Source organism: Castor canadensis, chromosome 14 (genome assembly GCF_047511655.1).
Source record: "Castor canadensis chromosome 14, mCasCan1.hap1v2, whole genome shotgun sequence".
In the NCBI taxonomy this organism is placed as follows: domain Eukaryota; kingdom Metazoa; phylum Chordata; class Mammalia; order Rodentia; family Castoridae; genus Castor; species Castor canadensis.
In genome coordinates, this window is record NC_133399.1 from 87385019 (window position 1) to 87408601 (window position 23583).

The window sequence follows — 23583 nt, forward strand, 5'->3', positions numbered from 1 at the left end:
TGCGGAATCTCAAACTGTGTCCCAGAACTACTGAATCAGAATCTACATATCACCAAAATCTATAAGCATTCAAAATCTACTTATATTTATATTAAAGTTCTTAAAGAAATCATGCAGAATTCATCCTTGTACTTTTTCTTATTCTTTTTGACCTTTGATTATAAATTAGGACATAGGATTTTAGCCTCAAAAACTCAAGACTTACATAATTTATTCTGTTTTGATTCTATGTGATTTGCTTAATATGGTCAAATATAATGTATCTTTGTATATATGCTTCCTCTGATAAAAATACAACAAATATCCCAAATTAGCAATGTATATTGCATCCTACTGTATTTTATTGAAGAGTGTCATTTCTTCTAATGATTCTCTCTTGGAAGTCATGTTGCAGATGGAATATAGAAAAAAATGAGTAATGTTAGAGTATATTTGTAAGAAAAGGATTCAGGTAAGTGGCCAGTGTTCTGTGACACTTCTGCAGCTGTATTTCACTTCCTTTTCTTCTTTGCTCTAGTCTACTGTTTCCTTTTTGTGGTTGACTTTCTTGCTCTATTTTATAGGAGTAACACCCAAACCTATACTGGTTTTGAGATTTTCCCTGCTGAAGTTCTACCCTGTCATTCCCTGTTAACTTGCATCTCTATTATCATAAGATCAAGATGCTGAAGTATTGTTCTGTTTCTTCCATCCTTACAGCATTACTAATGTAGCATGATAATAATCATAAAGCAACTTGAACACGCTTTTTCTCCTTTGTATCTCATTTTACTAACTTAATCCCTATTCTATTAAATATGTTCATTTGCCTCAAGGTGGCTCAGGATTACTGATACAGAAAATAAATGTAAAAAAAGAGTCAATATTCAGGTTTTCAAGTATAGAATGAAATTTTGATATTATAATAAGATTATAGACTTAAGTGAAAAGCTTTGCCAAAAGAAGGATTTTCTAAATGCTTTAAGCTCCCCAAAGTATAATAAGGCCAGATCTGGTCAAATTGACTGCTAAAATTCCCATAATCTCAGGATATAGGAAAGCCTATGGATGGTGGCAGAACCTGCTTCCTCTACTCCAAAGGATGCCACTTAGGTATAAGGATTATTTGAGCTAAAAGCACTTGAAAAGCAGCAGATGTAAGAAGTCATTTTAATCTTCCCCTTTCTTCCTGAAAATAGGAGATAAAACCTCCCATGTGAAAGATATCCTTTCTATACCACACGAAACAACAACAACAACAAAAAACTCTTCAGTGGAAGACATAGGCAAGACTATTCTACACAGACCTTGTTAAAATAATCCCGATCATTATTAGCCTCCCCACATAGTGTAGTTACTCTTCCACAATTGTTTTTCTTTCTTCAATCTAATATGAAAGTATTTAGGATTTGCTACTTCTATCTTATCTATTTTTTCCTGTGAAAAAGGACTCATTATATAAAACATAAAATTTGTATGCTTTTCTCCTGTAGATCTATTTTATATCCATGTGATTTTATAGCTCAGTTGGTACCCTAAAAAATAAAGTTATGACTCTCCTACACTTGTTTATTATGCATATGACATCCTTGCAAAGAGGGTAAAAGGAAAAACTCAATCCTTTCTTCCTTAGGAAACTGTGAAGGTTACAGAAAGGTGGAGTTGAGAATAGGACAGTAGGTGAATGCTCACAGGGGATGGGCAGTTTCAGCAGACAACCAAGAACAGAGGACTTTTTGTGTCCCATTCCCCATGTAAAACTCTAAGTGGGGAACTGTTATCTGTTGTGTAGGGTGACCTAATGTATGCATAGCACTTCTGTGGCCAGTAAAACTGAAGCCATGGCATGAAGAAATCAAAAAGAAGAGGGAAGTTAGCATCCCATATAGGCCTTGACTTCAATTGGGATCCAGATTACTTATGGGGTGGGAGCAGAAAGTTTGAGAGTCAGGAGGCAGCATTGAGAGATGAGAGAAGTCATAGTGGTAGAGCAACTAAGTGGCTTCAAAAGTCTGTGAGGTCCACATGCCATGCTAAGGAATGAGATAATATTGTGAACTTGAGGGGAAGCTATTAGACTGTCTTTTCACAGAATAACAGATTTTGATCTGCCTTTCTAAAATTTCTGAGCTCTAGCTTGCCACTCTCAAATCCATATCCTATATTGAGTCACTCTTACATATTTTGAATTGGCATGCTTTTCATGTTTTCAGTTTCATGAAAATTCTCCCCCATCTCGATTGCCCAGTGTGTTCTAATTTGTAAACTCAGCTCAGATGCCACCTTCTCCCAGATGTCTTTCCTGACACATCTATTCCCTGTCCCTGCAGCCTCTACAGAGATATTAAATTTCTCTTATAGGGTTTCCCTAAATCCCTATGTATGTTCTCATTATTCTCTTCTAGCAGGACCTATCTCTCTAAAGGCAGGAGCTCTCTTCTATTTCTATACCATTAGTATTTTCCTCTATTATCTATTATCTATAGATAATCTAACATAATACCTGGCACACTGCACTTAATAGAGTTCTTGAAGGAAGAATAACAGAAGGCATAAAGGTTGGCAAGGTGGCCACCAGGAAAATCACAATAGAGTTATCCTTGAAAAGTGGAAAATAAGTTGCAAAATTCCTCCCTTTTGATCTGGTCTTACAGCTTTTAAGAGCATAAAAGTGAAAACTTACTAATATCAAATTTGTATTAAAAATATGACATATAATTAATACCTAAGTTTATACCTGCATAAATGCTCAGGAATGAAATAGTGTTTTCATAAAAATGGTTACTTACATTGTGATTAGAGTAATTCCATGTATCTGTTTTACTTATTGTAAGACCTTCAAAATTTCTTGAATTTACAAAGAGGCCTACTCAACTTCACTCACTTCACTCATTTCAATTGCTGAAAATATGTTTTGCTGCCTTATATCTCTCTGCTGTGGTTGTATTTAGGAACAGAAATCTCTTTGATTAGAAGGACGCTTTGGCATAAGTTTAGAAATTTCCTTATTTCACATGGCTTCTCTTTCCTATAATTTTGTGTTTCCTTTTTCTTTTCCAAGCAGAATAAAAAAATTCAGTCTACCCTCATCTTCCTTGCTAATCATAAATGTTTTCTCAATTAACCAATTCAATCTGCTTATCATAGATGTTAAATGTTAGTTTTGAACATTTCTTTTTTGAGGGGTTATTTACCTATTTTTATTACTGTTATGCTGGATGGGGGTACATTGGAATATTTGCAAAAGTTCTTACAATGTATCAAATATATCATATTTGAATTCACCCCCTCCACTACTCTCTTTCATCTACTCTCCCCGATTCCTGAAACAGTTTCAATAGGTATCATTTTTGCATTTAGTTACATGTGTATTCATTATTTGCACAACTCCCCATGCCTCTGAACAAAACCTTTTCTGCCCTCCTGTTCTCTAACTTTGTAGAAGAAAAAACATAAAAGATAGTAAGAAAAACATGGCACTTTTGCTAGTTTGAGGTAAAGGTAGCTAAACAGAGAGATTCCTTGTATTGCAACCTAAACTGGTTCATTTCTACCAGATCTCTTCATTACATTCATTCCTATACAGTGAGCACATCAACCACATTCAAATTTTTGGTTTTCTTCCCTTTCCCTATTCCTCCCATGTGTTCTCCCCTTAGTGTGACCCATGTCCAATAACATTGCTACGTTTGGTTTAGTTCTGCAATGCGCATATGAGAGAGAGCATGTGATTTTTGGCCTTCTGAGCCTAACTTCTCTTAAGATAATGTTCTCCAGTTCCATCCATTTACCTGCAAATGACAAAATTTCATTCTTCTTTGTGGCTGAGAAAAATTCCATTGTGTATAAATGCTACATTTTCTTAATCCATTTGTCAGTAGTGGGGCAGCTGGACTATTCTGAATAGTGTTGCAATAAACATGGGTGTGCAGGTGCCTTTGTCATAACTTGAGTCACATTCCTTTGGTATATCCCCAGGAGTGGGATTGCTGGATCATATGGCAGATCTATGTTTAGTTTTTTTTTTAAAGAAGCCTCCATATTGTTTTCCATCGTGGTTGTACTAGTTTACATTCCCAACAGCAGTGTGTGAGGGTTCTTTTTCCCCACATCCTTGCTGACTTTTGTTGGTGGTGATGTTCTTGATGGTAGCTATTGTAACAGGAGTGAAGTAGAATCTTAGTGTGGCTTGATTTGTATTTTCTTTATGGCTCAGGATGGTGAGTGTTTTTTTCATGTGTTTTTTAGCTATTTGGATTTCTTCCTTTGAAAAAGTTCTGTTTAGTTCAGTTGCCCATTTCTTTTTGGGGTCTTTGATTTTTTTTGTGAGTTTAGTTTTTTGAGCTGCCTGTATATTCTGGTTATCATTTTCTTATCTGATGTATAGCTAGCAAAAATTTTTCTCCCATTCTGCAGGTGGCCTCTTCAATTTAGAGACCATTTCTTTTGTTCAGCAGAACTTTTTTAAATTTCATGTAGTCCCATTTGTCCATTGTTTCTCTTAGTTGCTGGGCTGCTTGAGTTCTATTGAGGAAGTCCTTGCCAATATCCAATGCTTCCAGAGTATTCCCTGTTCTTTTCTGTACTAACTTCAATGTTCCAGATCTGATATTAAGGTTCATAATCCACTTTGAGTTGATACTAGTGCAGGGTGACAGGCAGGGATCTAGTTTCAGTTTTCTGCAGGCAGATAAGCATTTTTCCCAGTAACATTTGTTGAAGAAGTTATCTTTTCTCCATTTCATGTTTTTGGCACCTTTGTCAAAAATTAGATGAGCATAGCTATGTGGATTTATATCTGGGTCCTCTATTTGGTTCCACTCATCTTCATATCTGTTTTTGTGCCAGTGCCATGTTATTTTTCTTACTATGCCTCTGTAGTATAGTTTGAAGTCAGTATTGTGATACCTCCAGCATTACTTTTTTTGCTCAACATTTCCTTGACTATTCTCGGTCTCTTGTGTTTCCAAATGAACTTTAGGGTAGATTTTTCAATCTCTGTGATGAATGTCATTGGGATTTTGATGGGAATTCCTTCAAACATGTAGATTGCTTTTGGTAGTTTAGCCATTTTTACTGTGTTGATTCCACCAATCCATGAGCATGGAAGATCTTCACACCTTTTGTAGTTTTTTTGATCTCTTTCTTCAATGGTTTGTAGTTCTCCTTGTAGAGGTCATTTATATCCTTTGTTAAGTTTATTCCTACATATTATATTTTTTTGAGGCTATTATAACAATCCCAATAATGGGATTGTTTTCCTATATTCTTCCTGGAATTGTGAGCAGTATTTGGTTCCCACTGTCCATAGGGCAGATTGTAATTGGGACCTGTGGTAGTTCACTGCCAGTTTGTGTAATATTGTCTGATCTATTGTTTTTGCCACATGGCATTGCCCTACCACTACAACTCTGACTAGTCAGCTCTGCCCCCAGCAAGGTGAGGCAATTCAGTTTTGTGTACCCCCTTCAGTTCCACAAGACTAGCTCAGTGTTCTACCATACTCCTGTTTTGGAAGGTTGGCTTGTTGCTCCACCCCTGCTCTTGGAGTTGTTCCTCACTCTGCCTTGCTCACTGAGCAAGGTTCTTGTCCAAGAAGAGCCTTGGAGAAGAAGAACTTCTCCAAGGTTGGTTCAGCATTCCACCCCATCTGCACTGTCAGTGGTAGATAACAATTCACTGTTTATGTTCCTCAGTTTTGTTTTGGGGGGTTTCGATCTACCCAGGGACTGTCCTGGATTATGTTCCTGGGGTGAGAGGGGAGATTAGGGGAGTCATGTGTGGTGCATGGTGCTCACCTGTTAGGTCTGCAGATTTACTCAGGCAGCTTTGAAAGCATCTGGTGGGGAGAAATGGTCTATTGCTTTTCTCATGGGAGACACTTTCTGGGACTGGGTTTATTCTGGTGGGACGTAGGTAGGATTTCCATGGGTTAGGGATCCAGTATGTAGCAGGGAAAAGAAAAAGAAAGAGAGAGAGAAGAGAGCGAGAGAGAGAGAGAGAGAGAGAGAGAGAGAGAGAGAGAGAGAGAGAGAGAGAGAGAGAAGAAAGAGAGAGAAAGAGAGAAAGAAAGAAGAAAGAAGATAGAAAGACAAAGAAGGAAAGAAAAAGAAAAAGAAAGAAAGAGAAATGGCCAGGGGCTTATCCTCAGGGCAGGCATGCCCTATTGGCTGTGCCATGCTGTATTTTCCCCAGCTGTTAGGTGCAGTTAAAATATGTTTTAAGGGCAGACCTTGAATTTTATGTTTACCTAATGTGTTGGTGGCTATTAAGTTGGCTTGAAACAAATTACCCAAATGTAGCTTTCCTGTTTGTAAGTGGTTTCTGAAATCACAGATCTCATGAATTCTGATTCCCTATCCTATCTGCCATCTTGTATCTCCCCTGCACATGTCTTAATCTTTGGCATTTTCCCAGCTCTCCTAAGACAGTTTCTAAAATAATTTTTAATATCTAAGGAAATACCCTCCCACACATATGTGCACACACACACAGAAACACAGAAAAGCACACATGCAGACAAACATACACCAGATTTTTTTTATAAGTTGTGAGAGGGTAACTAATAGAATTTAGTTTTAAAGATTTTTTTCTAAGAATTTAAACAGGCTTTTGGTACAAAAAGCCTTCAAATATAGTCTTATGTTTACTCCCACATAGAATAATTGATATTTATGCCAAGTGCCAGAAGTTGTATACATTGTTATTATTAAAAATCCCTAACCAATATTCTTGGAGATTTTTTCTGATACTTGTTTTAAGAATTCTATTTGATGAAAGGCAGGATGGAAAACTAAATCTTTTCCAGGGGTAGGAACCAGTGGGAAGGGGGAAGGCACAAGGAAAGGGTGAAGAGGGTATACATTGTGGGTGTGTTTTGTATCTGTATATGAAAATAGAAGAATGAAACCTGTGGAAATTGTTCTAATAAGGGGGAGTGAGGAGGAAAGAAGAATAATGATGGAGGGGTAAATCTAACTAAGATATATTGTAAGCACATATGTAAATATCACATTGTATCCCCCTGTAAAACTATTACATGCTAATAAAATCATAAAAAAGAATACTATTTGAATATCAAATTATTTCTCTGATTTGGATTTATTTAAATATAACTGGAAGAAAGTGAAACATACACACTACTTTGTAATAAGATTTAAAAAACCAGTTTTATTACTTTCTAGATTTTAAAAGACAGAAATGAATTTTTCTTCATTGACTATAAATTAAAGAATGGTTCTGCTTTAGTGTGAAGGGTGACTGAATACACCATTCTAAAACACGTCACTTTGATATAAGTACAGTTTTGAGCAACAAGTAATAAAAAGCCAGCAGATGCTAGAACAGCTCTCTCATCGCCTCCTTTTTTCCTAAAATCAAGAGATTAAACTCTTGTATGAAAGATGCCCTTCTGTACCATGAAGAAAAAAATATTTTCATCTTTAGAGACAGGGGTGGAATCAAGGTTGAGAGAATTGTGAAATAATATTTAATCTTTCTTTAATCTCCCCAAATATTTTACTTTCTTTTCCACAATTGCCTCTCGAGTCTTGAATTTTAACTACTTCTTTGGGTCTTCATTCTTCTATGAGCTTCAACGTACATATAAAAATCTATATGCTTTTCTTCCGTTAATCTCTTTTACATCAATTTAATTTTAAGGCCTAACTGGAGACCTTGAGAGGGTAGAGGTCAATTTTGCTCTCTCCACAAATCGAATCTAAAAAGCACAGATCTAATCTTATTCACCACACTCTAGCTATATTATAGATGATCCCCCGGAAAGGAGAGAGTAATGTCCTGAATTCTGAATCTGTTTTCAGGGTTCTCTATAACTAAAATCAAGTTATACTTCCTTTCCCTCCATTTCCAATTTACCTAAAACAAATCATCCCAGGAGACTCCGTGATCTGCCAAAACTTCCCGCAAACATTTTGTTCTGTTTTCTCCACTTGTGGCACTGTTCACCTACCAAGATTTTATATTAAAGTCCAGTTTAAATATTGGTTTTCTTTCATCAATCTGAATTAAAGTTAACAATTCATTTTCTGTCTGTTTTTCTATCTGTGACCTCGCACAGCTATAAGTCATTCTGTTAGTGAATGGATAGAGAAGTTGTCATAAATCTCATTTTGAAGGTATTGCCTTTAACTTTATAGTAAGTTGATATGACTAAAATTTATTCCTTTGTGGTTTACAACCTTCGTTTATGTCATGTATTAAAACATAAAAAAGGTATGTTCCACAGAATAAAATCTAAAATGTGATGTAAAAATAACAAATAAAATATTTATTTGAAGAAGCCTTACATAACACAGTAAAAAGACATTTGATCATTCCTCAAAGTCTGAAGGAAGAAATAAATAAGCTAAAAAGGGTCAAAATTAATAGAATTCTTGTAAGCACAATTCAAACTGTTAAACTTAACACAATGTTCTTCCTCCAGAGGTGGCTTATCTCTAATCACTCTTATCAGCTCTCTCCTTTCCCCTTCTTTCTCATTTCTAATTAACCTTCATTGGTCTGTTAAAAGTGTGAGAATCACTGGAATGGGTGCCTCTACATCTGTAATCCCCGCTACTTGGGAGTCAGAGATAGGAGGATTGAGCCTTGAAGCCAGCCCTGGCAAAAACAGTTAGCAAGGCCCTACCTCAACAACAAGCCAGGCATGCTGGGTACATCTGCAATCCTAGTTACACAGGAGCTGTAGTAGGTCTTGGTCTAAGCTTGCCCTCCCCTCAACCCAACAAGAAGTGTGAAACCTTATCTGGAAAAGAACTAAAGAAGAAAACAGCTGGTGGTATGGCTCAAGTGGCAGAGTGTCTGCCTAGCAAGCAGAAGGATCTGATTTGAAACTCCTACACCACAAAAGAAAAATAAATAAATAAAACTGAGAGTCACAATCTTATATGGCTATGCTAGTAATTGACTAGTGTATATTCTCATGGACATTCAAAAGGAAAGAAAGAAAAATGACTCTCCCTTTCTATCACCAGGGTCCCAACTGTGGGCTGTCCTCATGTTATCAAACTTAGACACTTACACAAGGATTTGTTTCCATGTTTTAAAAATTACATTAATTATAAAGTTCATTAAAGTAATTGATTTTCACAATCTGGACTTCAGTAATACCTCTATTTTTAAAAATATGCTTATAGCTAATATCATCAGGTAAGAAAAATAGAATAAGGGGAAGCATAGATGACAAAAGTTTTCAAGGACAGATGAAAATGGGAAACTATCTTAAGTAATCAAATTAGAAAATATAGCTAATTTCTAACCATACTGACATTGATCATCAATACTTACTACATTAATATAGAAGACATCAAAACTACCAAGTGACTAAGAGACCATTTCTATTATATTCTTACTCCTCAATTCCTATTTAATTCTTAGTTCTTTTAGTCATAGTATGTACACAATAACAAAGCTATGGGAACTAGGACAAAACAGAGAAGTTTCCAAGAAGAAATTAGATTTCTCAGGAGGACCAAAAGCCCACAAGATTCTGATACTCAATGTATTTGTGATCTATTCAGAAAGTGTGGAGGCAAGGGGAAATAATGAAACAAAGAAAGAAATGGAAGGAAGGGGAAAATAAGACTGGAAAAAGAACAAGTGAAAATTATTTCAACTTTTCATATTTTTTTCAACATTTACCATATTAGTTTACTTTAAAAGTTAATGAGAAAACAAACTATAAGACAAATAAAAGATGACTCTTGAAAATAAGCAGAAGCTCTATAGTAATAAAATGTGGAAAATGATATTTTAAAAAAGCAAGAAGTTACAATTGTATTTTTTTCTCTCAAACCAAAGGCACATTTCAAATCCACAAGAGTTTGTGTACTACAATAATGGGCCCTTACAGATAGCAAGGCCCATCTGTAAGTCCTATCATTCCATTACTCTGTTTTTATACATAATAAAAACAATACAATGCCTTATTTGGGTTTTCTGGATTATTTAAAGAAATTATTCTGTAAAAGACATTTTTCCCATGCTACTGATTTCATGGCTGACCTCCAACTCAAGCTGCCCCTGCCTCAGACTCCAGAGTGCTGGGATTCAAGTCCTATTCCATCATTTTCATCATGCCTGGCTTATTGGGTTTGTTTGTTTGTTTGTTTGTTTGTTTGTTTTTGTCTTAATATCTGAAAATTTTTTGTGTCCAAAATTTTTTAAAAAAATAATGAATTAGCTATTTAAGAATTCATTCCCAAATTTGAGATACTAAGACCATTATGTATACCAAATTTGAAAAGCAAAACGTAGATTTAAAGAAATTAACTTAATCCATTCATCAGTAGGGGTCATCTTGGCTGTTGCTGCACTAAACATGTCTTTATTGAACCTGACTTACATTCCTTCTGCAATGGAATTTTATTCAGCCATAAAGAAGGATGAAATTTTGTCATTTGCAGGTAAATGGATGGAGCTGAAGATCATCTTAAGTGAAGTTAACCAGGTTAAGAAGGCCAAAAGCCTCATGTTTTTCCCCATATGTGGAATATAGATAAAAATACAGCAATATTATGAAAAACAGGTCACTCTAAGGAGAGGTCACATACAAGAAATGGAGGGTAAAAGAAGGAAGTTAAGAAGGTGAATATGGTTGATGTACTTCCTATACAAGAATAAATACAGTTTTTAAACCTGATCAAATTATCATAAGAAGGGCAATAAGGTAAAAAGAAGAAAAATAGAGAAGATGAACCATTTCAGGTTATAATACATATATATAGAAATGTCACTAGGAAACTCCCTATACAGCTACCTTAAACAAACAAAAAGGCAAATACTGTGAACACATGTATGTAAATGGAAAATGAGAGCTGCTGAAACTATCCAGGAATGGGGAGAGAGAGGATAAAGGAGAGTGATGGAGGGGATGAATTCAAATATGATATATTTGATATAAGAACTTTTGTAAATGCCACAATGGACCCACACACATTAAAAACATTTTAAAATAAATAATTAAAAAGGAGAAAGTTGCCTATATAAAAAGAAGAAATGAACTTAAGGAGTAGAAACCAACAATAAGAAGTTTCATAGATGTACAGAATTACTGTTAATGGATTCTAAATTTAATCTGATCCAAAGATTGAACCCTGACAAGCATTAATTTCTCATACTTCAAAGGTACAAAGCCAAGTTCTACTTTGAAAAAATTCTTATTCTATAATTAGCCTTCAAAGACTATGAAGTAAAATCTAAATCAATGCATACTTAGTTCATATTATTAGAGACTCTTTGAATGGGGACAATTTATTTTTATCAAATTAGCAAATACTTTCACTAAGTGTGGAACATTGATAATTTCCCAATGCTGCAACTTAACAACAGATAGTTGAAAGTCACACAAAGACAAAAATAAAGACTACATTGAAGGAGAAAAAGGTAACTGATTTCTGCCTCAGCAGTAAATCTTACAAAAAGATTAAAACAAATTACAAACCACAACAGATGTACAATTTCATAAGTTGAATATTTAACTTCTATGTATGGAGGATATTTTTGTTTTTGCTATATTATTTTGCCAGTTTCCTTTTGTACAGCTGTCACTTTATTTGTTCTTTGTTTGTACTGAAGGGACATTATAATGACAATGTCCCTTCCAAGAAAGTTTTGTGCAACACTTATATATGTGTGTATGTGTGTGTGTGTGTACATATATGTGTGTATATGCATGTGTATGTATAATAGAATATATTCATCCTAAGTGTGCAAAAGAACCAAGTTCACATCAGTTTCTAAAATTTTATAGCTATACATTGGATTAAACAAGTCACCACAGAACCTAGTTAAAACATTTTTAAAGTTATTTTTGCCATATTTGTTAGCTATGACCATATATATTCTCATGTATGTATCTCTAAGTCCAAGTTGGGGATTTCCCTTTACATTTTCATGGCATTGTTGATTATGCCAGCAAACTTAAGAAAACAGTTCAGCAAAGAAATTTTTCTTTCCTAAACCGTTGGCTGTGTAAGAGTCAGGAGGGAGCAGACAGGGCACAGATTCAGGAGGGATACAGTATTAGATTTAAATTCCACATCACTAAGCTTTTCTGAAGGTCTCATTTTCCTCATTTGTGAAGCTGCAGTATTACAGACCTTGATGGTTTGTTGTAAGGATTAAATATAATGTATGTAAGGTTTCTGACACGATAGGTTAATAATAAATAATATCTTCTATTATTAACACCCTAGCAGTCAACAAACTCTATTCTGCTATCTCCTCATCAAAACAAAACATATTCAAACATATGTTGTATATATATATATATATATGTGTGTGTATATATATACACACACATTTAAATGTATATATACATGTGTGCACACTATTTAGATTTTGACAGATTCATGTTACAAAAATTGCAAAATGAAGGGCTAGAGACTTGACTCAAGCAATAGAGTGCTTACCTAGCAAACACAAGGCCCAAAGTTTAAACCCTTGTACCATAAATTAATTTATAAATATAAATTATGTTTCAATAAACGTAAGTTGAAAATGGATGTATTTGTTTTGGCAAAGCAAATATAACTTTGTTACACTTAGAAATAGTTTAGTTTTGGAGAGGAAATCATCTTCCTGCAGGGATAACAAATGCCTGACATATTGTGAACATGAAAGCAACTAGCTTTGAATAGGAAATATTTACAGAACTTAAAATTACATACAGAACATGTGAAATAATGTCTGATGGTGATAGTTGTTAAATGGGAGAGAAAATATTTTTCCAACCAACATTTCAGAGTCCTGCAAATGTATAACTAGAAATTAATTGGACTAATATTGTCTAAGCAAAAGAACAGATCTAAAACCATGAAAGAGAGGACAAAAAATGAAGATTTATAGCTCAATGGATCATGTAGCTTACCTAAGTAGCAACAAAGTAAATTGGTTGCCACAATTTATAATTATTATTTTAATAGTTGTCAAAGATAAATAAAGCTGGACACTGGTTAAAGGTAGTAAAGATCCAGTAATAACCTCTGCAGTAGGGAAAAGAGCCCAGTGGTAATTCAGTTCAACTTCAATTTGCACAGTTGACTGGGCATATTTGCATAGTTGTCTGGGCATATTAAAAAGGAGAACAGTAAAAAGTGTGTGTGAGTGAAGGCTAGAGCACAGTCAAGGGGGTAAAAAATTACAAAAAACCAGGTTGATCAATATCAGTGCCATCAGCCCATCTGTGTTGGCTAACCAGCATTTGTGGAAGTGTTGAAGAAAAATATGAGATGAATGAAACAGTTTATTAGAGCAAGAGAAAGGCTTTAGAATCAGGTATCTTACTAGACAGAAGATGGTTCAGAATGTCCCATCCCACCACGTGTGTAGTTTATTTTTTTGGCTAGAGAAAAGAAGGTGACATGCAGAAACAACCTGTTTGGCTGCAGTAATCATTTGCTTTTCAAGGAATTAAAGATGTACCACCTCAAAATTCTAAATTAGTACCTTAATTATTTCAAGCTAAAATCACTTGAGGAACTACAAGTTCAAAAAGGGCCATTTTGACTGTATTTTCCTGTATGCAGTAAGACATAAAGATTCTTTAGGGAGAGACACTTGGCATATGAAGCTGGAAAATAGCCTTGATCAACAGAGACATAATCGGAGCTGCAATGAAACTGAATAAACCAACTCTGAAAGAGCCATTGTCTTCTACTCTTTCCCCACCATGTCTCCCTTAGTAATATCCCCAGAATTTACTGCTCTAATCCAGTTACCCTTTGTCCTGTTACTACTGTTCAGATTTATTGTTCTTTGTCAAAAATTGTAAAAGCATCATGCTTTGTCTATTGCTTCAGACTTTACTCTCTTGGGAAGATCCCCATGTTAATTAGCTTTGTATTAATTGGGTTCCTAGATCCAGCCCAAGAACCCACATAAGAACTAAGGACACTGAGACAAGACGATTGTGAATTTCAAGAAAACCAAATAAATACATAAATAAGGAAGGAAGGAGGGAACAGAAAAAGAAAGAAGAAAGAGAGAGAGAGGGAAGGAAGGAAGGAAGGAAGGAAGAAGGGGTCCTGTCCTGTCCTTGTCCTACTTCTTATATGGACATGGTCTGATCAGTTGGTGACGCTTGACTGCTGCCAACAGGATGAAATTTTTACAAGGGTATACTTAGATTTTTATTACTATTATTATTAACATATCAACCTAGGGTGCACTTCAGTATGCATGAAGGCTACTTTTGGATAGACTTTAACATTCATGTACAGGCTTAGGGTAATTTACTTTGGTTAAAAATTTAAGATTTCTACTGTACTGCAGAAGCCAAGAGACAAGAGCCTGATCCTTCCTGTTGATTACATTTCAAAGCAATGGCTTTCAGGTCTTTTGGGAAAGAAACCTTTTGGTTGTAGGAGATGCATATATTACAAGCAAAGGAAGCACAATTTTATTTTTATATAATTTCTCCAGGAATGGAAAGTCGGGGGTGTGTGGTTAGGAATTAACAGGAACAATGATAAATTTTTTAGTGCTCTTGTGTTTTTCTAGACAGAAAATCAAGGCAAACTGAGGCCTCACCGTGTTAGAGTTTGGTCAAGTGGAAAGTCATCATATTTCTAAACATGGTATAGTAGCACTGTCTATTTGAGGACAGAACCAATGAGATCTAGATCAAGTTTCAGATGGTAGTTCACTGGCATGCTTTACTACATTCTGCAGCCAAAGGGCACCACTCGTTTTAGCAAGCTGCCCAACAGATCTAGGCTATCATTAATAGGAAAGAATAAGTGAGAAAAAATAGCCATAGCCTTAAAAAAAATCTAGTCATCTCAAGATAAAAGAAAAAAAGATGCAGTTTTTTTCCTTCATTTTTATTAAGATATATTTGCTGTACAGGAAAGAGTCATTGTGATAATTCAAATGGGCTTATACTCTATACTGGTTAGATTGCCTCTACTATCTCCCCCTGCTTGGCCTCCTCCCTTCCCAACTTAAAGCAATTGCAAGAGGTTTTATTGTTCTATTTTATATGTATATATGAAGTCCATAAACCATGTCCCCTTGCCTTCATCTCCATTAACTTTCCCCCTTCCTCAATTACCCCCCCCACAGTACCTATTTTACAGTCCTGACCAAGAGGTTTTTTTTGGCATATTAGGTTTTAGCAATTAACCAAAATATCAAAATGAAAATATCAATTGACTACTATAGTATGTTAATACATATATATTTATATATGCATATATATGTATATATATGTATGTATATATATATAGGTGATGTACTTCCTATACAAGCATGAATATAGAATTTTTAAACCTGTTGAAATCACTATAAGAAAGGATCTAAGACAGAAAGGAAAAAAAAGAGAGGATAAACTAATTCAGGTTATAATACGTGGAAATGTCACAAGAAAACTCCCCATACAGCTAGTGGATGGAATTGTAGAACATCATTCTGAGTGAGGTTAGCCTGACCCAAAAGACCAAGAATCGTATATTCTTCCTCATATGTGGACATTAGATCAAGGGCAAACACAACAAGGGGATTGGACTTTGAGCACATGATAAAAGCGAGAGCACACAAGGGAGGCGTGAGGAAAAAAAATTAAAAAATAAATAAATAAAAAATAAAAAAAAAGAAAAACAGAGAATAGGAAGGCAGACAGGTTCTTCCTGGGGTGGTGGTTACCAGTGGGAGTGGGGAGGATATGAGGAAAAGGGATTGGAGGTTGAACATGATGGATATATTGTATACACATGTATGGAAATGAAAAATAAGACCTGTTGAAACATTTCCAGGAATGGGGGGAGGGGCAATAAGGGACAATTATGGAGGGGAAGAATTCAACTATGATATATTGTAAGAAATTTTGTAAATGTCACACTGTACCTCCAGTACTACAATAATAAAAACAAAGTATATAAAAATAAAATAAATAAATTTTATTTATTTTTAAAATAAATAAATTTTATTTTAAATAAATAAATACATATAAGTCCTTAATATTATAAAATGTTTCTCCAGTTTAGATTGCACTCAGCTTCTATTCTATTTCTTTGTTATTCTTCATTGTGAAATCTCTCATAGTCTTTATATTTGCTGATTTTACTTCCTTCAGTTCATACTGACCTGGTATAATCTCCATGAGTCCCCAAACCTACTTCCACTTCTCCACTTGCCTGCCTTGGTCAGGAAACATGACCCACAGTAGCACTCCTCCCTATGAACTCCCCTGCATTGCCACATTGTTGTCTTGGATCTCATGTTATACACTCCTGTAATTTTCCTCTTGCCTCAGTAACTGCTTTTTCTAGGCTTCTTGGTAGCTACAGATTGACTCTTAAATGCTGTGGGGCTCAGATGTAGACATCCTATTCTCTGTAAGAGCACACTCTCTTAGACATCTTATTTAATGCCAAGTTATGGTATACCATCCAATAGCCATTCAGTCAAATCAACAGCCTGATACCTGGAAATTCTCTGAAGTCCAGTTGACAGAACCCAGTAGTTCTTTCATGGCTCTAATGAATATTTTCTAAGCAGCTACAACTTAGCAAGTTATTTATTTTTTGAACAAATCTTTATTCTGTGTAAATTTTCCTTCTGCTTTTTAGCACCCAGTGATATATAAAATGTAATCCCCGCATTCAAAGGCCTAAAATCCAGGAATAATGTTGAGTGTAACTTAAAGTTTGAAATAATGGCCTGATTTCAACAGAGAAGCTCTGGTCATCAAAGTGAGAGGAATCACCACCAAGTGAGCAGAAATTACAAAAGCAGCACAAAACTGATGGATCAGAAGAGAGTACAGAGATGCTTCTCTTCATTAATCAGTGAAATGTTTTACTATTAAACATGCCTTCAGAGTCGATCATATTTGACTCCTCAGTGAACTCAGATATTGATCCATGACAGAGATTTTTAAATAGTTTAGAAACACTATGCTGTTAAGTTAGAATGAGGCATAACATTTATCACCTCCACTATCTGACTCTTTATGATAATTAAATAGACGTGTCATGTGGTCTTGTGCATGTCCTAGGCAACAGTGGTAGTGACCAGTCAAGCCTGCACTGAAGGCTGGGTCTCCTCACTTTCTCAGTACCACATTGCTCTTCATTGAATTTTATTCTAGGCCCAATGGAAGATAATCCAGATGGAAATATTGAAAAGACACTGAAAATTACTAGGCTGGGGGAACTGCTGAAGCCCTGACTTGGCACTGACTCACTAGGCCATGGAGAACAAGTTTAAGGAGTATAGATAATCTCATATTGGGCACATCCAGTATGTTTCCTAAAGAGTAAAAGTTAGCATATTCATTTATTTGTAAGGCTTATGGGCCTGGAGATTGAGAGAAGTTAAAATTGAAAGTACAGATTGAATTTTCAATTGAAATACAGATAATCAGTTTAGAGATGATGCCTCAAAATCCACATCTCTATTTTCATTAAAACCACATTGCAGACCAGATTTTAAAACAGTAGCTTTACTGTGTGTACAATTGTGGGTTAGAAAATATAATTAAAATAATTCTGGATATACCAAGAAACAACTAGGTCCCTATTAATAAAGATTAAATTCAATGACTACTAAAAGATATTAATAAGAGAAGTGAATCAAGAGCAATATTCAGAATAAAGTCATATTTTAGGGGTCCTATAGATATCTTTTTTGACATTTTATTGTGTATTTCTATTTTGATTTTAGATTTTCTAGTCTTCTCTTTCAAGGAAGAGGTTAGGAATTCAATTCAATAAGCATTTATTGAACTCCTAGTGTTTTCCAGGTTTAATGGAGAATCAAAGATGAAAAATATAGCATCTGAAAACAAGCCTTGTATTATCAGCTAATTTTATTGCATGCCCACTAATTCTTAGACATTGTTCTGGTACTGACATAATAGTGGTAAATGAGAAATCCAACCTTCAAATGCCTCCATTCTAGTAGATTCTCAACCTTGACGATTAATGTATCCAGAATAAGCATATGAAGATGTTCTTATGTAATAGTTAAGTAGCATGACAGTCTGAGTTTAATATCTCATCTCTCTTAAAGAGCACATTGCTTGGTAATTTAAATATCTGTATCTTCTAAATGTATTTGGAGGCTGTCATTCAGTCAGTATTGCATAATGCTGATGAACTCTTGGTAAACATTCACATATTCACAGACCATATAAAAATCTTTCTTTGGTTTACCTTAGCAGATAACATGTTGCAGTCTTCAATATTATGTCCGTGGTCACATAGCATTTTCTTCCTGTATTTGTATTTCCCCTCAAAATACAAACAGTTTTCAAATTTAACAATGGCATGATTTTTAACATTCTCTTAGATGGAAATCTGCCCAGTCTGTTTTGTATCAAGTCATGCTAGATACTTCCTCTTGTCATATTCGGATTCTGATTCCAGAATCAAATATTTTGTTCATTCATATAACCTTTTGATCATATTATTAGTGGGAAAAAATGACATTACTGGGATGGGCATAGTGGTTCATGCATGTAATACCAGCTACTCAGGAGTCAAAGATAGAAGAATCACAGTCCAAGGCCACCTTGACCAAAAGCATGAGACTCTGTTTGAAAAAGAAATGAAGAGCAAAAAAGAACTGGGGGCATGACTGATACAACCACCTAAATTGCCATCACGTTCTCCCTTCTTTTTTTCCCCACAGTTTTTCATGGTATTTTTTGGTTTGATTTGGTTTGGTTTGCTAAAAAGAGTTATAGCAGGATAATAGTTCAAGAGAGTGCTCACTATAATTTTATAATTTTACTTTTAAAATTCCAAATTGTTATGAAATATAAACATTCTCTGTGTATGCACTATGCTTAGAAATTGGTTTGAAGTAGGTTTTTTTTTGTTTATTTATCTTCCTGTTGTTCTGCTATTTTGTAAGAAAATATTGGGAGACAGGGAACTAAACTGGTGCCATTATCTTTCACTACCCTGAAATCCAAGAAAATTCCTTTCAATAAATAGTGTTGAAGCAATGAGATACTATAGGAAAAGAAATGAACTTCAACTTCTGCTTCATAACATGTACAAAATTAATTCAGGGTAGATCTCATAGACTCAAAAAGTAAAACCTATGTCTATAAGTCTTCTGGAATAAGTCATAGATAACATCTTCCTAACCTAGGACAAAGTTTTCTCATGTATAACACAGAATGCAGTAAACATAAAAGAAAAAAGGATTAGCAAGCTTCATCAAATATAAAAACTCATGCTTATCTAATGACTCCATTAACAAAATGAATAGGCAAACCACGGAATCTGTAAAAGTATTCATAAAAACACCAACCTGAAAAAATAAACTTGTATCTAGACTAGACTAACAACTCTTACAAATGCCACTTTTTCAAGTGGATTTAGCAGATACTCAAACACAGGCTAAGTAACCCTTATATGAAATTCTTGGGACAGAAATGTTTTCAGACTTTGAAATATTTTCACTTTTATAGCAAGATAACTTGGGGATAAGACTCAAGAATAAACATAAAATTCATTTTCATTTCATGTATACCTTATACACATAGGCTGAAGGTGATTTTGTAGCATATTTTTAGTGTGCCTACATTTTAACTGTGATCCATCATAGGAGGTCAGGTATGTGTGCAGTTTTCCAGTGTGGTGTCATGTTGATACTTAAAAGTTTTGGATTTTGGAGTATTTCAAATTTTGTATTTCCAGATTAGGGATGTTCAACATTTAATCCAAACACAATATATGCATAACTATTAGGCATTTTACTCAGATTCATTACTTATTAGAGAAATGCAAATGAAAACCAGAATGAAATACCACAACACATGAATTAGAATTGCTAAATTAAATAACTGACAATATCTAATGATAGGGAGCAACCAGAATTGTCATACAATGGTTGAAGGAATGTAAACTGGTATAGTCAACTTTTTCAAAGATTTGGCAGTTTCTTGTATGATTAAATACACACTTACATTATGATCCAACAATTGCAGTCCTACTTATTTACACAAGACAAATGAAAACAGATGTCTACAATTCTTTGTATAAGAATATTTATAGCTTTATTCAAAATAGCCCCAAACTACAAACAACTCCAATGCCCATGAATAAGACAACCTATAAACAAATTTTGGTATACTAATTCAATGGAAAACTTAATAGTAAAAAGAAATGAACTCAACAGCATAAAAGAATCTTCCAAACACTATACTAAGTAAAAGCTAGATTTGAAAAAGTGTTTATACTATGTGAGTCCATTGATATGTAGCTCTATAACTGGAAAAACTTGTGGTTAAAAAGATCATAATTTTCATTGTCTCTAGCTGGAAGAAGTGGTATCATCTGCAGAGTGTTTGGAGAATTTTCCAGAACGATGGTCTCATTCTTTTCTTCTTCAGGTTGTGGTTTCAGGGGTATATGAATTCATTAAAACTTATGAACTTCCATTGATTTTGTGTTTTGGGAACTTCTCCTGAAGAATAAGGCAGGAACTGATAATAAGTATTATAGTATATAATTCGTGTGTATTGCAATAGGTGCAGTGACTATAAAACACCAAAGATAATTCAAATTCTATGAGAAAGAAGTATTCCATAGACTGGTAATACTTTAATTACATATTTGGCCTTGTCTCCAGCTTGTTTTATAAGCACCAAGCTCTTGTGCTAGCATGTATTCTATCAAATTATTATGATAAATCCAGTTGGAATAGTTTTAGGAATGTCAGCAGAGACCACCGAACTTGCTGTACTCAAAAGTGTCTTTCCTAAAAATCTAGTCTCATCTCATGCTTTCCAGTTATGACTACTAAAAAGTAATTAGACAAAGCTCAAAAGTCACAAAATTGGTTCTTATTACTTAAGCATTTCTCATAAATAAGGAGAGAATGAGAGTTGCTGGGACAAGGCCTAGAATTCAATTATCCTTTTTTGTTTGGTTGGCACTTGTTTGCTACTAAATGCTTTAAACTTATTCCTGATGAACAATGGTGCGTAGTACAAAACCAAGCCATAATTGGCAGAGAAAGTTAAGAAAGCTCAAGAAAGAGCCCACGGCATTTAGTCTTAGATACACTGCCTGAGTGAAAGGAAGGAATGAAGCCAGTATCCTAGTTTGAACAGTCCTATCATATCATCATTTCATGAGAACTTGGCATTACTTTTTGAAAAAGCCAACAACTACAGTTGTAACTTGTTTTAGTAGGTAATAACGTTCATGTATTTTTTAAAGATACATGTGCAGAATCTCCTGTAAGTTGACTGCTTTTGTTTCCTCATAGGAAATAATTTAAGAGAGAAATGTGAGATTGCCCAAGGCCTTGCCATATTTTAAGGAAAGAAATTGTAATTTGTTTGTTTTTATATAAGCAGTACTGAAATGACAATAGCACATAACTTGGTAAGTGGGTTAGCTTGGATTCTCCAAAGCAGATACTAAGATGAGGAATCTCTTACAGCTGATTCATTAAGGAAGGAATCTTTGGGGACATGGATAAAGGAGTAGAGGAAGCAGGTCAGAGAAGAAGAGGGAAGTCAAGCAAAATGCATCCCACAATAGGTAGCCTTCTGCCTGATCCAATCAACAAACTGGAGGATAAGTTATGCCTTGGAGTTATTCCAACCTGAGGAAGGCAGCCAGGATTTCAAACTCTGATGGCCCAAAACCATTTTTAACAGCAGTCATGGAGAAGGCCATGGGGTAGTAATTTTCCAGGTACTCCTGCCCTCTGCATCTGCTGGCCATTAAGGCCCAGTGGTTCCAGGGCCATTCTCAGAAAAGAAGCCTCAGAGGAGGTACTGAAAGCATATCACAGGCTGACTGTCACCACCCAGAGAAAGTTAAAAAAAAAAAAGTTTATCTAAGACATGTGGGTAGAACAGCAGCACTGCTCAGCAAATCCAAGAAATAGGTTAGAAAAGCAAACCTTCTCAGTAAATCCAGAATAATTATTATAAAGATTGTTCAGGAAAAGTGGTGACTGGGATGGTAAACGCTCATCAATTAGCAACTTCTCTTTTATCCCAACACTAATGCCACCAAAACATGACACATTCTATATCATATGTGTATGTGTGTGTGTGTATGTGTGTAAGTATATATAGATCCACTACTTCCTTTTTAATGACTGGCAATTATTTCATAATGTTTACTTATTAAAATTTATTCACTCAATCAACTGCTGATGGTTATTTCATTTTAATTATTTTCTTTAACAAACTATGTTGAATGATATCTTTTATATGCTTTCTCAGTCTGCTTTGTGCTGCTATAACAGAATACCACAACCAGGGAAATTTATGATAAGCAGAAATGTATTTTCTTAATTCTAAAGTCTGGAAAGTCCAAGACTGAGGGGATAACTAACTTGGCAAGGGCCTTTTTGGCAGGTCATCATGTGGCAGAAGGAGGAAAGTTGAGAAAGAGAGAGACAGAGAGAGAGAACTGAATACATTCTGTTATAGTCAACACCTACTGCAGAGCCATCATAGCCTGATCACCTGAGTTTGAGAGGAAATAAACATTCATGCCATAACATAGGTGTATTCAAAAACTTCACATATCTGTTCAAGGAAAATTGCTAATAATGGGATTAATAAATGAAAGAGAATACAATTTCTTTTTTTTATTATTGTTCATTTATTCACATATGCGTACATTGTTTGGGTCATTTTTCACCCCTGCCCCCCGACCCCACCCTCTCCCCCACAATTCCCCTCGCTTCTAAGCAGAACCGGTTCTGCCCTTATCTCTAATTTTATTGAAGAGAAGACATAAGCAATAATAAGAAAGACAAAGCATTTTTGCTAGTTGAGATAAGGATAGCTAACAGAGACAGTCCTAGCATTGCTTCCATGTACAAACATGTTATAACCCAAGTTGATTCATCTCTAACTGATCTTTACACTGGTTCCTGATCCCCTTCTCGTGTTGATCTCTGCCTCTTTAAGGTTTCTGTATTAGTTCCTCTGGAGTGGGGACATCAAACACTTTCATATTTTGGGTTTTCTACCTATCCCCATACCTCCCATATGGGCTCTCCCCTTGTCATGTGACCCAAGTCCAACAATATTGCTGTATTTGCCCTAGATCTAAAGTCTGCATATGAGGGAGAACATACGATTTTTGGTCTTCTGAGCCTGGCTAACCTTGTTCAGAATAATGTTCTCCAGTTCCATCCATTTACTACCAAATGATAATATTTCATTATTGTTCATGGCTGAGTAAAATTCCATTGTGTATAAATACCATATTTTCTTGATCCATTCGTCAATAGTGGGGCATCTTGGTTGTTTCCATAACTTGGCTATTGTGAATAGTGTTGCAATAAACATGGGTGTGCAGGTGCCTTTGGAATAATCTGAGTCGCATTCCTTTGGGTATATCCCCAGGAGTGGGATTGCTGGATCATATGGCAGATCTATGTTTAGATTTTTAAGAAGCCTCCAAATTTTTTTCCAGAGTCGTTGCACCAGCTTGCATTCCCACCAGGAGTGTATGAGGGTTCTTTATTCCCTATATCCCCCCCAATACCTGTTATTCGTGATGTTTTTGATGATGGCTATTCTAACAGGGGTGAGGTGGAATCAGTGTGGTTTTGATTTGCATTTCCTTTAAGGCTAGAGATGGTGAG